This window comes from Aptenodytes forsteri, unplaced genomic scaffold (genome assembly GCF_000699145.1).
Source record: "Aptenodytes forsteri isolate BGI_AS27 unplaced genomic scaffold, ASM69914v1 Scaffold234, whole genome shotgun sequence".
In the NCBI taxonomy this organism is placed as follows: Eukaryota; Metazoa; Chordata; class Aves; order Sphenisciformes; family Spheniscidae; genus Aptenodytes; species Aptenodytes forsteri.
Genome location: NW_008794006.1, coordinates 996,042 through 1,010,690, shown reverse-complemented (window position 1 = coordinate 1,010,690; position 14,649 = coordinate 996,042).

Sequence of the window (14,649 nt, the reverse complement as noted above, 5' to 3'; positions counted from 1 at the left end):
CCTCTGCCAGCTCCCTCAGCACTCTCGGGTGGATCCCATCTGGCCCCATAGACTTGTGAGTGTCCAGGTGGCGTAGCAGGTCGTTGACTGCTTCCTCTTGGATTACGGGGGGTTCATCCTGCTCGCTGTCCCTGTCTTCCAGCTCAGGGAGCCGAATACCCTGAGGATAACTGGTCTGCCTGTTAAAGACTGAGGCAAAGAAGGCATTAAGTACCTCAGCGTTTTCCTCATCCTCAGTGACAATGTTCCCCCCTGCATCCAATAAAGGATGGAGATTTTCCTTGGCTCTCTTCTTGTCATTAATATATTTGTAAAAACATTTTTTGTTGTCTTTAACGACAGCGGCCAGATTGCGTTCTAGCTGGGCTTTTGCCTTTCTCATTTCCTCTCTGCATGACCTAACAAGATCTTGCATGTGTTACGCATGAAAGACAGTGATCATAGTGATCATCATAGTGAAAATAATAGTATGGATCTCTTAAATATTATACAGAAAAGCAGTCCTGGCCCTCAGTGCAGAGACGAACACAAAAGACAATGACTTTTGAATGGAAATCAGTTCTAGCACAATTGATCTTACCTGTTTATGTATTCACCAGTGCCATACTTGCAAAACCACAAATTTGTTCCATGTGCCTTCCAGCCTAGTATCCTGGAAAATCTATGATTGAGGTCAGAGGATGGGAAACCAGTCAGTGATATTGCCAGACTTACTGCCATTGAAGAGGAAAGGGAACAACATATACAGCAATTGGCTGTTCCTGTGCTAAAACAATAAACCAGGGTGTAAAGTTAGTGTAGCTAAATGCAACTTCATAGAGAACAGGAACAGGGTGGATTGCAAGAGCTACAGGTACAACTTGCCCTTGTGTGAGGCTGTAAATCCCAGACTGCAGGAATTCACAGGAGCCAGAGATTTGAACAGGGGCAAGATTCTGACAATGAGATAATTGCAAGTATTTTGCTTCCATAATGCATAGGATCTCAGCTGGTGCTTACCTCCAAAACTTGAAGGAAGAAGAGCAATATATCAATGATATGGTGATCTACCAAAATGTAACTGAGCCAGGGCTCTTGTAAGCTAGTGTTTTTGGAACTAGAGTGAAGCTTGTGAACTTACTGACAACAATTACAAATTCTTCAATTCTAACATTTGGTACACTCCGTGCCTTGTCCCTATGTCCCTGTCCCATCATCCTTTCTTTAGAGCTTAGAACTGTGCCTTCATCTTCTTTTCACCTCCAACACTGCCTTCTTGAAAAGAGAGTAATGCCCCCTTAAACACAAATGATGAAAACAAAGTTGCATTAACATTTTAACAGAGCCCCACACCAGACACAATTAATCTTTCTTGGCATCATTATAGCTTAATATTTTAAAAGGAAATTGATTCTTTGCTTGGAAATACCAAGTATTTCTCATTTAACATGACAGGTGGAAAAGCAGTAATTTTGAAGTTTTTCCTCATACTTTGTGTACCTAATTTGTAATAAATAATATTTTACATTTCACATTCTCTTCACTAGGTTGTCTGGATTACCCTTAATATGGTTAACACATCAGTATCTCCAGCTTATTTTTCTGTCCACTACTTTAATTACATGATTAATTCTCAACCTTTTGAGTTTCACAGCATTACCCAACTAATCTTTTTGCCTTCAAATGAGAAAATGCTTAACTCCATATCATTTCAAACACACCAGTTAGGCCATCAACCACAATCTTTTGCACATTCCCACCATAACAATCAACAACAAAGAAACATGCAGAACATTGACAGGGATACCAAATGCAAATAGAAAGGCAAGCCAACTTTGTTCAAGACAAAATAAACTTCTTCAGAAGTGGATAGCTGAAAGCTGACAGCAGAAAGTGACCAAGAATGTCTGATAGAATATTAAACCTGGAGACTTAACAGAGAGTGTGAAGGTAATGGCTATGGGTATGGAGGCAGAGAAGGAAATATATGCATAGCCAATGCAGAAAGCACACGATAGACAGTAAACCTGTTACATGGCAAGAGATAAAGGAAATAATATCTTCAGTGAAGGTCCTTACATTAATAGGTTACTGAGACAGTCATGAAACCAGTATTTTGGTCATCATTTTTATTTGAATATAATAAAAATGAGGCCCTGTCTGAGATAGAAGAAATAAATGTTATTATTATCATTAGAAAAAAACAAAAATAAGTGGGTATTATAGAGCTGTTAGTACCATATCTGATAAATTATTAAAAAAAAAAAAAGACAAATCAAGAACTATCACACAGGAAAGATTAAAGGGAGCCATCTGAACTAATCAATGAACTCAGTGTTGTCTCTCCATAATCAAGTTGCATTGAGAGAAAGGGACAGAATATACTTTAAAAATACATTTCCTCTACCAACCAAATCTCAGGAAGAATGTGACATAAACAGAAATGCTCAGAGAATGATTGTAAGGAAGGAAAACCTTCTATATAATTGATGATTAGAAATATTTTGTTAAGAATAATCAGGCTTTCATCATGAGATCCAGCAAGAAATAAACAGGAACATGTGCTTAGCCTGTAGTAAAGCAACAACAAGGAGGCACCATACAATTTAGAAATAGACAAGTCATTTCTGTGCACAAGATATAATTAGACTGCTGATATTCATATTTCTACAGGATGAGGAAATCTAATTGCACAACTCTCACCCTTCTGTCTATAAACTAAATTCCCAAGATTAGGAAGAAAGGCACACCATAAACATTGCTTTCTATTCTCTCTTCTACTATCTGCTAAAACCATTTTTTGTGAAAATTAAGATACAGTCATTGAATTTTTCACATTGACTCATTTCCTACACTCTTCTCTATCTTTATTGTGATTTAACACAACTAAAGTTGAGTAAGAAAATACCTATTTTCATAACTGACAAAACCATTTACTGCAATTTAATTAAAGTTGTCAATGGAAAATACTGTAAATAAATATAAAGACTGTTCATTTACACAATCTGGTTTATAGTATAATTTGTATCTACACAAGATACAACTTTTTTTTTTCCCTTTCTCTGAAGTACTTGTTATTCATTATTACAAGTCAAGAGAAGGACCTACTAACTGCTGCAAATCTGTTATTTGAGGTTCTTTCTTGAATATTTCATTTTTTTCAGCTATTAATTCAACTCCCATTAGTGATTAATTCTGTTACTTTAGAAAAAGCGCATTTGTTTTCAAATAAAGGGGTTATGAAAAATTGTTAAATTACTGCTTTTTCTCCAAATGAACTAATAGCATTGAGATATTAGGCTTACCTTTTGATCCATCCTTTTTTGTATTTTATTTTTTTTTTAGTTTGTTTTCTTAACTAGAAGAACGTGCCAACCAATTATAGGCCAATAACCTATATGAATGCATATGCTTAAGTGCATAACACTTTGTTGTTATTTTTAGAGATGGTTTAGGATTCAGATGTAACACTGATATTTTCTGAGGCTTTCTAGAAGCACTCATCCAGTTGAATGTGAAGTAATTGAAACTACATTTTTAAAAATGCTGTTCTCATCACAGTATACTCTGGTGGACACTGTATAAATATAAGGTAAGGAACGGTTTAGCCTTAAACAGCTTTGGTTATAAATGGAGAAGACATGCTTCTTCTCTGAAATAGTAATTATTGTTATTTTATTATTTTAATAATAAAATTTATTAGTAAATTAGTAAAAAATTATCAATAAAAATTACTAATTTCACAGGCTTTCGGTTTTACTCTTTAAGTGCTAAGAGGTAAGCTGGATACAACTGGATAAACTAAGAAGAGTAAAATCCAGAGCAGAGATGCCGCCCACGGAAGACCCATGCTGGAACAGGTTTTCCTGAGAGGAACTACAGCCTGTGGAAGGACCCGTACCATAGCAGAGAAAAGGGGTGAAGAGAAAGGGTGGCAGAGAGCAATCATTATGATCTGACTGCAACCCCCAATTTCCCCATCCCCCTGCCCTGCTTGGAGAGGAGGTAGAGGAGTTGGGAACAAATGAGTGAATCTGAGTCGGGCAAAAGGGCAAGGAAAGGTGTTATTTAAATGTCTTTTTTTTCCCCACTACCTGAAAAATATTAATTTTAATTGGCAAAAAATTAAGTCCATTTTCCCCAAGCTGATTCTGTTTTGTCCACACCAGTAACTGGTAAGTAATTCCCTGATCTTTGACACACAAGCTTTCTCATTCCTGCCTTCCCATTTCCTCTCCCTGTTCCCTTGTGGGTGAGTGGAGGACTCAGCAAGTGGCTGGGTGGGAGTTCGGTTGTTTGCTGAGGCTAACCCACCACAGCTATCAATAAACTTACCATTTGACTTTGAAAGTTTGTGCAAAGTTGTTCCCTGCAAGTGTCCATTCTCTTATGTCTGTCACTCATAGCAAAATTACCTCTGTTTTCTTCACTGGATTTTCCAAAGCAGAGTGTGACTTAGGTGGGTAAGAATTTAATATTTTAATATTTTCAAAAAAACATTTTTGAAAGAGTTGCTGTGGGTGTAGAATTATGACCGTTGCTTGTATGCAGATTAAACTTATAAGAGTTATTGTTGGCATATCCCAATAAATACAAAATTAAATGTGGAAGAAATAAAAAGGGGGGGGGTAAGTGGCTATATCTTAATCTAAATTTACTCTATGCAAAAAAAAGGTATTTTAATGACTTTTTTTTTTTTTTTTAACTTTCTGATACTGTTTCAGGACAAATTTTAAGGAATGGCCTCTATTTTTATTAACATGTACATGATGCACAAACAAGCTTGCTTGTACAAGACCTTGAAATGTTAACTTCAACTTTGGCTACTTAAAACTTATTTTGAATTAATATGTCAGAAAATACTGGAAATTTATCTCATTCCTTCAGCTCTATAAATTCTAAGTTAGGTGGATGGTGGTCTTAGTTATAACTACATTAACTCCATTTAACAGGCAGGGGCTGCTGCCATGATGGCTAAGTAGAAGTTGTTGGATGGGTCAGTGCTTGATCATGATTTTCTGGAGTTTGTTTTAAAAGAATACAGTAATTTTACCCTCAAAAATAAACTGGACTAGAACTTAAAATGAAATATCTCAGTTAAAAACGGATAGAAATAGCATCAGTTTTTCTTATCAGAGAGCATATCTCAGCACAGTATTCCAGAACAAGCCTCAGAAACCCAAACTCAACTACTGTCCAACTTTACCCCATTTAGCTGCAGAAACAATTTCTCCATTTGAACTTAAATCATGATATATCATCAGTCCTTCCTTAGTACTCTTCAATCAAGAGGGGCAGTCCTAGTCAATTTTGCATGTTTAAAATATTATTTCTCAGCAGGAACATTAGACTTGTCATGAGAGCCATGCTATAGACAAATGCTTTTCCATCTCTCAAATTGGATTATTTGACCTATTCCATCAAGATTTTTGAGACAACTTCTTTTTGTCAGAGTTAGTCCATTCCCAGAGAACCTGTGCTGAGAATTACAGTGACTGTTTTGTGTATATAGTTTTGTAACAAAGCCTTATTTTTTTCAGCGAGATTTCAGGAGAAGCAAATGAAAATTCAACACAAATATACAAATCCTTTTCCAGGAATGCCTGCAACTACTGAACAAAACTCAAGATATTCAGGTTTTATAGTCTGAAGAATGACGACTTTAAATATCAGAATAAGGTAGAACCTCTGTAGGCTTTACAAGTAGTCCATCATCTCATAGAGTCTTGAAAAGCTCTAGTCATCGCTGGGACATCTGCTCATCGCTGTGTACCCCGGGACATGCAAAGTAACAGCTGCTTTGTTACTGCATGTGACATCGGGTACAATGCAATGCACAGCATAGAATATTTTACCCAGTGGAATCCACCTTACTTGACCACAAGTCACAATATCTGATTGGTGCTCTAGACTTCTCTGAAGAAGAATCGCCAAACTAAACCATCAGGTCCTTTCATTTTCAACCCCTGCTCCATTAAGTAGTGCTGTCTGGTAGCTAAAAGAGCTGGCTGGTGTGATATTAAACCATTTTATGCACTCATGGCTGTTTTTAACTGATTTAAAAGTGTTTTTAACTGATTTAAAAGTATTTTAAACTGATTTAAAAGTATGTTAGCATATTACATAATTTCCAACAAAGAAGTTGTTCCATCTGTACAGATTCTCCCAATGAAATTCCACAGAAGCAGGGCTAGATCATTTTGTATAACTGTAAGTCTTTTCCTCTGAGTAGCAAAATGTGTTTTTAATTTCTTAAATACATAAGAAGAGGAGTCAAGATCATCCATGAAATAATAAGATACAATTGTTAGCAATGATGGAGAATAAACACCATAATGATTAATCAAGAGAGATGGTCAAATTCAACCTTCATGATTCATACATTAGGATGCATAGTGTAAGACTAAATTCATGCAATTACTGGAAGCCTTTGGCTGGGTTTATTGAACAACATTAACAGAAATAGTGTTCAAAATTTAGTGTTCAAATTTAACTAGCAAACCTATTTCTAGTAGTGTTATTTTCCCTGTGTCTCTCATAATATCTACAACACTTGAAGGTCAATATAAAAGAAAGCATTTCATTTAAAGATCTTAAAAATGACAGCCCTAATCTAGGAAAGAACATGGACTAGTCAAGATGAGAAAATAAGAGACAAAGCAACAAAGACTAAAAGACCGATGAAACAAAATCAGACACGTAAGATGATAGACTGCAGTCTATATTGTCTATTGGAAGACTAATTGAAAGCCATTGTCATAGAGAAGAGGCTATATTATGTATTATTCCTAAAACTGGAAGGCAACTTGAAGAAAGGTGTGGGGTCATTTGCAGACAGGGGGGGCGTGAAAATGCTGCAGTAACAGATCTGAAAGTGGTCTCAAGGAATAAAAGCTAGGAATAAAGTAGAAGCAAGGAGTCAACATTCACTTTTTTCTACAGGGCCCTCCTGTGTTTCATCTCATTATGCCATTTGGACAGTTGTTTATGTTCCTTAGATTTCAGGAGTGCAAATCCTGACTGTGTAGATTTCTTTTATCAAAAGGTCTACAATTTCCAGAAATGCCCATCTGTACAAGCCTAGAAGAGCACAGGGGCACAATGGCAGGCAGGGACCCAAATCAACGACTCCCCAAGGAAGGAACACCCTGTCTGGGCCCCTCCCAGGGCTGTCCCAGCACAGCCTCAGCCCCAGGGTCAAGTGTGAAAACCATCACGATGGGTCATCCGAGCATCTCTCTGGATTACCTTTTGGACTAAGGGTTGCTGCCTAGGGGTGGGACACATTATAGGATGCAGAGGGAAAGCAGTTTGGGATCACACAAGATTTATTATAGGATGCTTAGGGGAAGAACCAAAGGTGGGACAAGGGAGGGGCTTAAGTGATGTGGGAGAGGAACAAGAGTGGGCAAATAGAGGGGTAAGGTAGTAAAAAGGGGCGGTCACGTGTAAATAGTGGTCTGGTCTGTATGCTTGTCTGGCCAAGCCCTGTGTCTGATCAGTGCAGCCTGTCCTATCTTCTTATTAAATTCCTTTCTTACTCTTTCCTGGGTGAGGGGCTCTCTATACTGTGTGTATGTGTGTGTATGGGGGTGTGAGTGCAGCCACTGGAGTCAGACCATGGGCTGGAAGGCCCATGTATTCATGGTGCCAGTGACTCAAGCACATGTCATGTCGGTGTGTGAGTGAGTGGGTGATCACTAGCAATGATCAAGACGGATTAGCTGGTAAATAGGTGAAGTAGCCTGGGAGCAAGGGGGTGAGTTGGTCTGTAAGGGCCCGCTCTGTGCGTGAGAGTGTCTGTCTCTAAGAGCACAGGGGGTCAGCCAGAGAGGCGAGCAGGATGAGGTCATTGGTGCTGTGTTAATGTGACTGCCTGTCTCCAATCTGTGTGGCCAGCCATGTATATATGTAGCATATATGTGTGCTCTCTGTGTGTGCACCTTCTGAGAACGCATCTTCAGCCTTGCTACAGGACCTGGGAACATGGAGCACCAGCTGCCTCGCCTCTCTTGGGCTGTTGGATCCAACAGGATATATTTTTCACTAACAAAAATAACTTGTAGTATGTAAAGTTAGGGGCAGGAAAAGTGTATTGATGCTCCAGTGATACCCACCCAAAAATAAAAAAACAAATAAATTCAAAGCCTACAAAAAACGGTTTTTTGAATCATAAAGCAAAAAATGCTGAAGTGGAAACACTGCAAGAACTTGGTCAAAGACAATAACTCATTGCTATTTAAAAAAAACATATTTCTTTGAAAAGTGCTCACTTTCCTGCAGAACATTCAAAACACAGAAAGCAAAATAAGGTTGTATGATTTCAGGTCCAAATCTAAGAAATAATAAATTGCCTTGGAACATAAACAAACGTCTGCCTGGCTTCCCTTTGTTGCCTCATTTCAATCACCTAAGAATCATCATTTCTATCAAAATGTTGACCAGTTTGTAGCAAGTAACTCACACATAAATACAAAGTACTAAATAGTCTGAAAAATATAAGTAACCATAATGATGGGCTTTTAGACATACTGTTTAAGGATACAGGGCCACAACTGAGTTTCAGTAGCTGGGTAACTTGTTATGTTTTCAAAACTCAATCAAATTCAGTAATGGCACCTGCAAAAGATAACAGTTGAAGTTCTTGATGTATAAAATTGAGTACAATGTAAAATTTTGGTATAGCTTGAAACTTCAGAAAAATACAAGCTTGTTTGTATCAATATTCACATATGGAAAATAGATTTCTTTGAAAAAAATAAATGAGCTCTTAAGAAATGCAAAAGCAATCATTCTATCAGGAGAACACTATTTTCTATCATTAAACCTCTAAATGATGAAGTAGACACAAAAAAAGCCTCACAGGAAGTCAAAAACTGTGAGCCCAGTAAAGATCAATTTAATTTTACCACAGAACTTGGTTGATGGTTTAAAACAATGGTAATAGTCTACTTAAAAGTCTACCAAAAAAACTCAATTAAAAGGAAAGCAGCAACTCATAAGAGGCAGACTGATTTAAGCTAATGTTTATATTATTTGTTTATGTTATTTCAAGTTAAATATATTTAAGTTATTAAAAACAGATTTGGAAACAAAGAGAGTTCGAAGGACAGCCATAAAAATGATCCAGAGATTGGAAACACACACAACAATGAGAAGCTGCAGATTTCAACTCAAAACAGAAGGCAGAAGGGAGATTTCATTTTTGGGCATACATATTTAAAGGCAAATCATTTTAAAGGGGAGATGCTTTAACTTTGCTGAACGTGACATAAAAAATCCTGCTTGGCAGAGTTAGCATAATAACAGTACAAGAAATTTCAACTTTGAATAAAGAAGTGATTCTTGTCAAGGAGGCTGATGAAATGTTGGAATAACTGTGTGGGTAAGGTGGTGAATCTTTCATCTAGCAGGGTACACTTCTGGTGAAAATGATTACTTTCTTAAACTATATCATGTGACCGCACTACTGGAAGGATCTCTATTCCACCGTCTATGGTGGTAATCCCACGTGAAAATCAGTGGATTAAGATCACTTCTTTTCTGCATATTAACAACTTGTGCCACATAATAAAAACTACATGCTTTGTGGCTTTAATGTATTACCTTGGCAATATTCCATCTTCTTGAAGAATACTTTGGCTTCTCTTCTGTATTTTTGTTTTTCTGAGCATATCAACAGCATACTAAAGGGGACTCACAGTTATTGTCTGAAAGGGTGCAGAAAACCCTGTCGTGCTTCAAACCAATGTTTCTTGCTCATGCAGTCAGAGGAACTGAGGTTAGAAAGGAAGTCTCCTACTGCTCAGAGTTACAATTCCCTGTAGAAAGTAAAAATGTACAACCTCATCATTCTTTGTTTCTTTATTTTTCAACTACTTTAGCTGAGCTTTGTAGCTATTTCTCCTGAGCACTTGCATGACAGGGCAAACCCACACTATCTGGATTTCTAGGAACCTGCAACTTCATGGCAGTTGAGAATAACTCCAGTATTTTATTGTTCCACTGGCTTAAAAAAAAGGAATAATGATGTACCAATGAAAGAAAAAAGAACAGAAATTGTAATATCTGTCTTAATTATTGAATCATAGAAACATAGAATCATTTAGGTTGGAAAAGACCTTTAAGATCATCAAGTCCAACTGATAATCTAACACTGCCAAGTCTACCACTAAACCATGTCCCTAAGTGCCACATCTACACGTCTTTTAAATACCTCCAGGGATGGTGACTCAACCACTTTTTATTTGTTGGGTGAGAAATCCTTAATCCACAATAAAATTTAAAGCTGCTTTTATAACCTTTATTAATCTTTCAGAATACACAAAAATTATTATAAATGGTGAGCATCTTGAGTAACATAAATGATAGTCGGCCAGCCATAAAATAAAAAAAAACAAATAAAAAACAAAAAAAAAACCACAAACACAATTTATTCTTACCTTATTTCTACTTTCTTTGTCCTTCTCCCTCAATCTGTTTTCACAGCAACAGTTCTTTAACCAAAATATTTTGTAAAAGCCAGAGGCTCCTTAGAGAGCAATCATTCTTCAAACTCAACTGAGTTGCCACAGAGCAACAGGACTCAGTTGTGTTCAGTTGCCACATGCTGCTTCCTCAGTCTTCCTGTCTCTCTCATTGTCCTGTGGGTCACATCACAAGCCTGTATGAGACAATATCCTCTGACTGGTCCTCCTCTCATGCCAATAGGAAAGCCTGAAATTATGCACAACTCTGTTGGCTACACTGGTTTGGTTCTCAAGGACTCAAATTGAATGCCAGTGAGATAACAGCCACATGCAAGTCCAGTTACACACACCTACTGGTGGCCATTGCTTGTCAAGAAAATTATTGCAACAGGATTATTACTCACACGATACTGAAAATAAAAGTACAAATAACACCACTTATTTAACAAACCTGGTTTTGACAAAATGTTTCCCTAGTGCTGAAATGAAGATTGTTTACAGTTATGAGACTGAACTAAAAATGTTCCAGTTATACAGTCTGGAATTGTGTCACAGTCAATGTATACAAATAGAACTATAATATTCCACTTATACCTTATATTACTGTTAAAATTTACATAGGATTTTTTTTAACTATTGTTTTTATAGTAACTTTTCATGACACACATGACTATAACTCGTATGTTCATAATGAATAACAACAAAGGTTGTCCCTATATCACCTTTATTTTTCCAGATGGACATAGCTTCAGACAGTAAAACTAACATTTAAGATACCCTGTTCCCACTGATAAATTACATGATATAGATGATAACTATTTTGAGAAGAAAAATAAATTATAATATTAAATAAATATTCTGTTCTCAGATTTGTTATGCCCTTCTGTTAGTTTCCATTCTGAAAAAAGTCACCACTTGGTATGAACTAGAGTTTGTTTCAAAAGTATGTAATATCAAACTTTAATTGCTAAAACGGTGCTAAATTTCATGTATTAATCTTTAATCTAATTCTTTTTCATAATCATCTCAAAATGTGATCTGAAAAATTAAAATCAAGTCCAATGTGAGGAATCTATTTATAGCCATAAAAGATAAGAATTGTTCTTTTAGTCCTTGGCTAGTTGGCTAGAAATTTTTCCTAAAATAATAAAGCAGAAAACTCATGAGTGTTACTCATTGGATTGTAATATTCTGAAAATCTAGAAAGTGAACATTATTCTGAGCTGTAACAAACAGAAAAATGTCAATTTAAACATAGAAGCTGATTCATAGTCAGCAGAATCATTTTGATGCAGACTCCTCTCAAGACATTATTACCATACCAACAGAAGTTATTACCATAACTTTTATAACTTCTGATTGAGTTGGACTATATCTTTTCAGAAACACATCAAGTTTGGGCTTTTTTACATAGTAATAAAAAAATCCACCACCTCCTCAGTCAAGTTATTTCAACTGCTAATTACTTCACTGAGAAAAGAAGCACACTGTTTCTGATCTCAGTTGGTCAATTTTCAGCTTCCAACTAAGATATCATTGTGCTTTCATTCACTGACACCAGAAGTTTTTGTTTAATGCAGATGCTTTTAGTCTGTGACAAAGGCAGCTCTTAATATTCTTTTTTTCCTTAGTCTCACATGACACAGCTTATCTTTTTAGACCCTGAGTATTTGTTGCAAATCTTCAACCCTTTTCAATTTGTCATCAGTATTCCAGATTTTTCATTAGCCAATTAAAGCAAACACCACAGCAAAATTTAATTAGGCTCATCTGTTTAGTTAAAACTACATCAAATACGATGTCAGACATTAAGATTAAATCTGAAAATAATGTTTCCAGTTGCACAGGTTAGGAAAGCTGATTAAAGAAATAGTCTTATTTAATCTTTCCAAGGGTCTTCAGGATCCTTGCCATCATCCCAAAGTTTATTCTTTCTGCATTGCACCTACTCCAACAGTTATGATAGCCATTCTTTCAAAGTAATATGCAGTACAAGCAGTTGTATTGGTAGCCCTGAAAAAGGTGAAGCAAAATTATGCTCAGTTGAGCAGAAGCTATTATTCAGAGTAGGCATGCCATACTCAGTTTATTTTTTAATCTTAATACAATGCTTCCACAGAAACAATAAAGATAGATCTAGCAAGATAACTGTGCGTTTCAGATTTCTCATTGTATGATGGATAAAGATACAGCATCAGCAACTCCAAAGAACAGAAGCACAAGAAATTTCATATTAACAAAAGGAAATTCCACTTCAACCTAAGAGAAACAGAGAGGAAAAAGTGAAAAATAATATGCTAATATGGTAAAACAGTCAAGAATAATTTTATTTTGAAATTATAAATAATGTATTTTATTTTGTGGTTTGACAGGATATGCCTTCATCTTCCTTATCTATTTGCTCAAACATATAGATCTGCATTCATAAAATAAAGCTGTGAAAGACAAAATCTATTATAATGCTGGAGTTTAAAAAGCAATATAAACATTCTTCTCCACTGAAACATTGTCCAGCAATGAAGCCAGGAGCCTGGCACACAAAATACCTCTGTAGGCATGAAATGCAACAGTGTGATCTGTCTAGTGTGATCTGTACTGGGACACCAGGAAACTCCCAGCTCCCCAAAATACCTTTGGGTGGCTGAGTTTGGTCTATACGAGTAATAGCAGGTGGCACACTTCAAAGTTCGTATGTGAGAATCTCAATGAAACCATTTTTAAGTAGAGGCAACTGAGAACACACGTTGGAGAAGATAAAAGTTTGGCTGCAGCCTAAGTTTTTCATTTGGGCTAATCAATGTGCTACAAATATACTTTTTAATTCTAGCAAACTTAATAAGCCCAGAGCAAAAGTTACAAATACAACTCCACTGTTGTCCCTATTATAGTACACATGTATAAACATATTGTTTTATGTCTGGTCCCTACCCCCCAGTTCTCTGTCTCAGATGACCTTAGTAAGAGTTAAGCCAAATACTCCAGAGGAGAGTATAAGTTAGAAACATACAAGTCTGGGTCTCTGGCTCACTTAATCATGCAGGTCTTCCTTCTAACAAGGAACAGTTCCCCAGAGTTAGAAAATAAAAAAAGGCTCAGTGTAAATAAGTAATGATGAGAAAGTTTTGTCAGATAACTAACAAAGAAAAATGTAACTGCCCCTCTTCTTTTACACAAAGGCCACTGAAGATCAGACTGAGTTGTTGCCCTAACTTACCACTTGAAGAATCCCTAGAGAACTGTATCTTAATAGACAAGAAATGCATTTGTGCTGCCCCAGTACTTCCAGCACAGGCCTATACCTTCTTTGCTGTCTGCCTCTTTTTGGCTTGCAGATGCACGACCCAATGAAACAAAAGACAAAATAAAACAAAACAAAACAAAAGAAACCACCAACTCTTTCCTTTAGAAGGAAAAACCTGCACTGTCATTTCTGAAAATACTATCTAGAAAATGGAAGTGACCAAACGTGTGTCTTTTAATCTTCAGACTAAAGACATTTCAATCTGGACTTCTGGTGTAAAGAAATGTTTTCCTTTTCTAGCTTGTTTTACAGTCTTCAATCTTTTGACGCTGTAGTTAATGCCTTTTCGCAATGTACAGAGAAAATAGTCAGCATGTTAAGTACCGGTGTGCTTTGTAGCTTTTATTTGTGTGGGCTGAAATATGCCTTTCTACACAATATTTAGAACCTATTTCAAATTACTTTTTTTTTTTAATTCAGATAAATTATTTCAGATTAAAGTACTTCAAAAATTGATTCAAACAGCAATAAAAGTACTTTTTCCAGTACTGCCTGCTTAGTCAGGCTTTGGCATTTGATGATGTTTCTTTTGTAGCAAGCAATTTAGGGCTAACTTGTTATCCGTAAAGAAACATCTCAAAGATCCAATTTTTCTCATGTGCTCATGGCCCACAACATAAATTAAAACCTGTGGGCTTCCTGGGTATTGCTGGTTTCCATTTTTATCCTTTAGTATTTAGTTAAAATACCACATACAACCAAAAAACCTACACTAGCTTTGCTAATTTAATCTTTGTATGTTTATGGAAGCAATTAAAAATAAAAATGAATTGCATATGGTCTGCCCTTGGAATTTATGTTAAGCTAAACTTCCTTATGTCATTTTCTGATAGGGTAGGACTAATTTAATGCTATTCTACTAAGTTATTATAATGAAAAACAGACCACAAAAAAGACCAA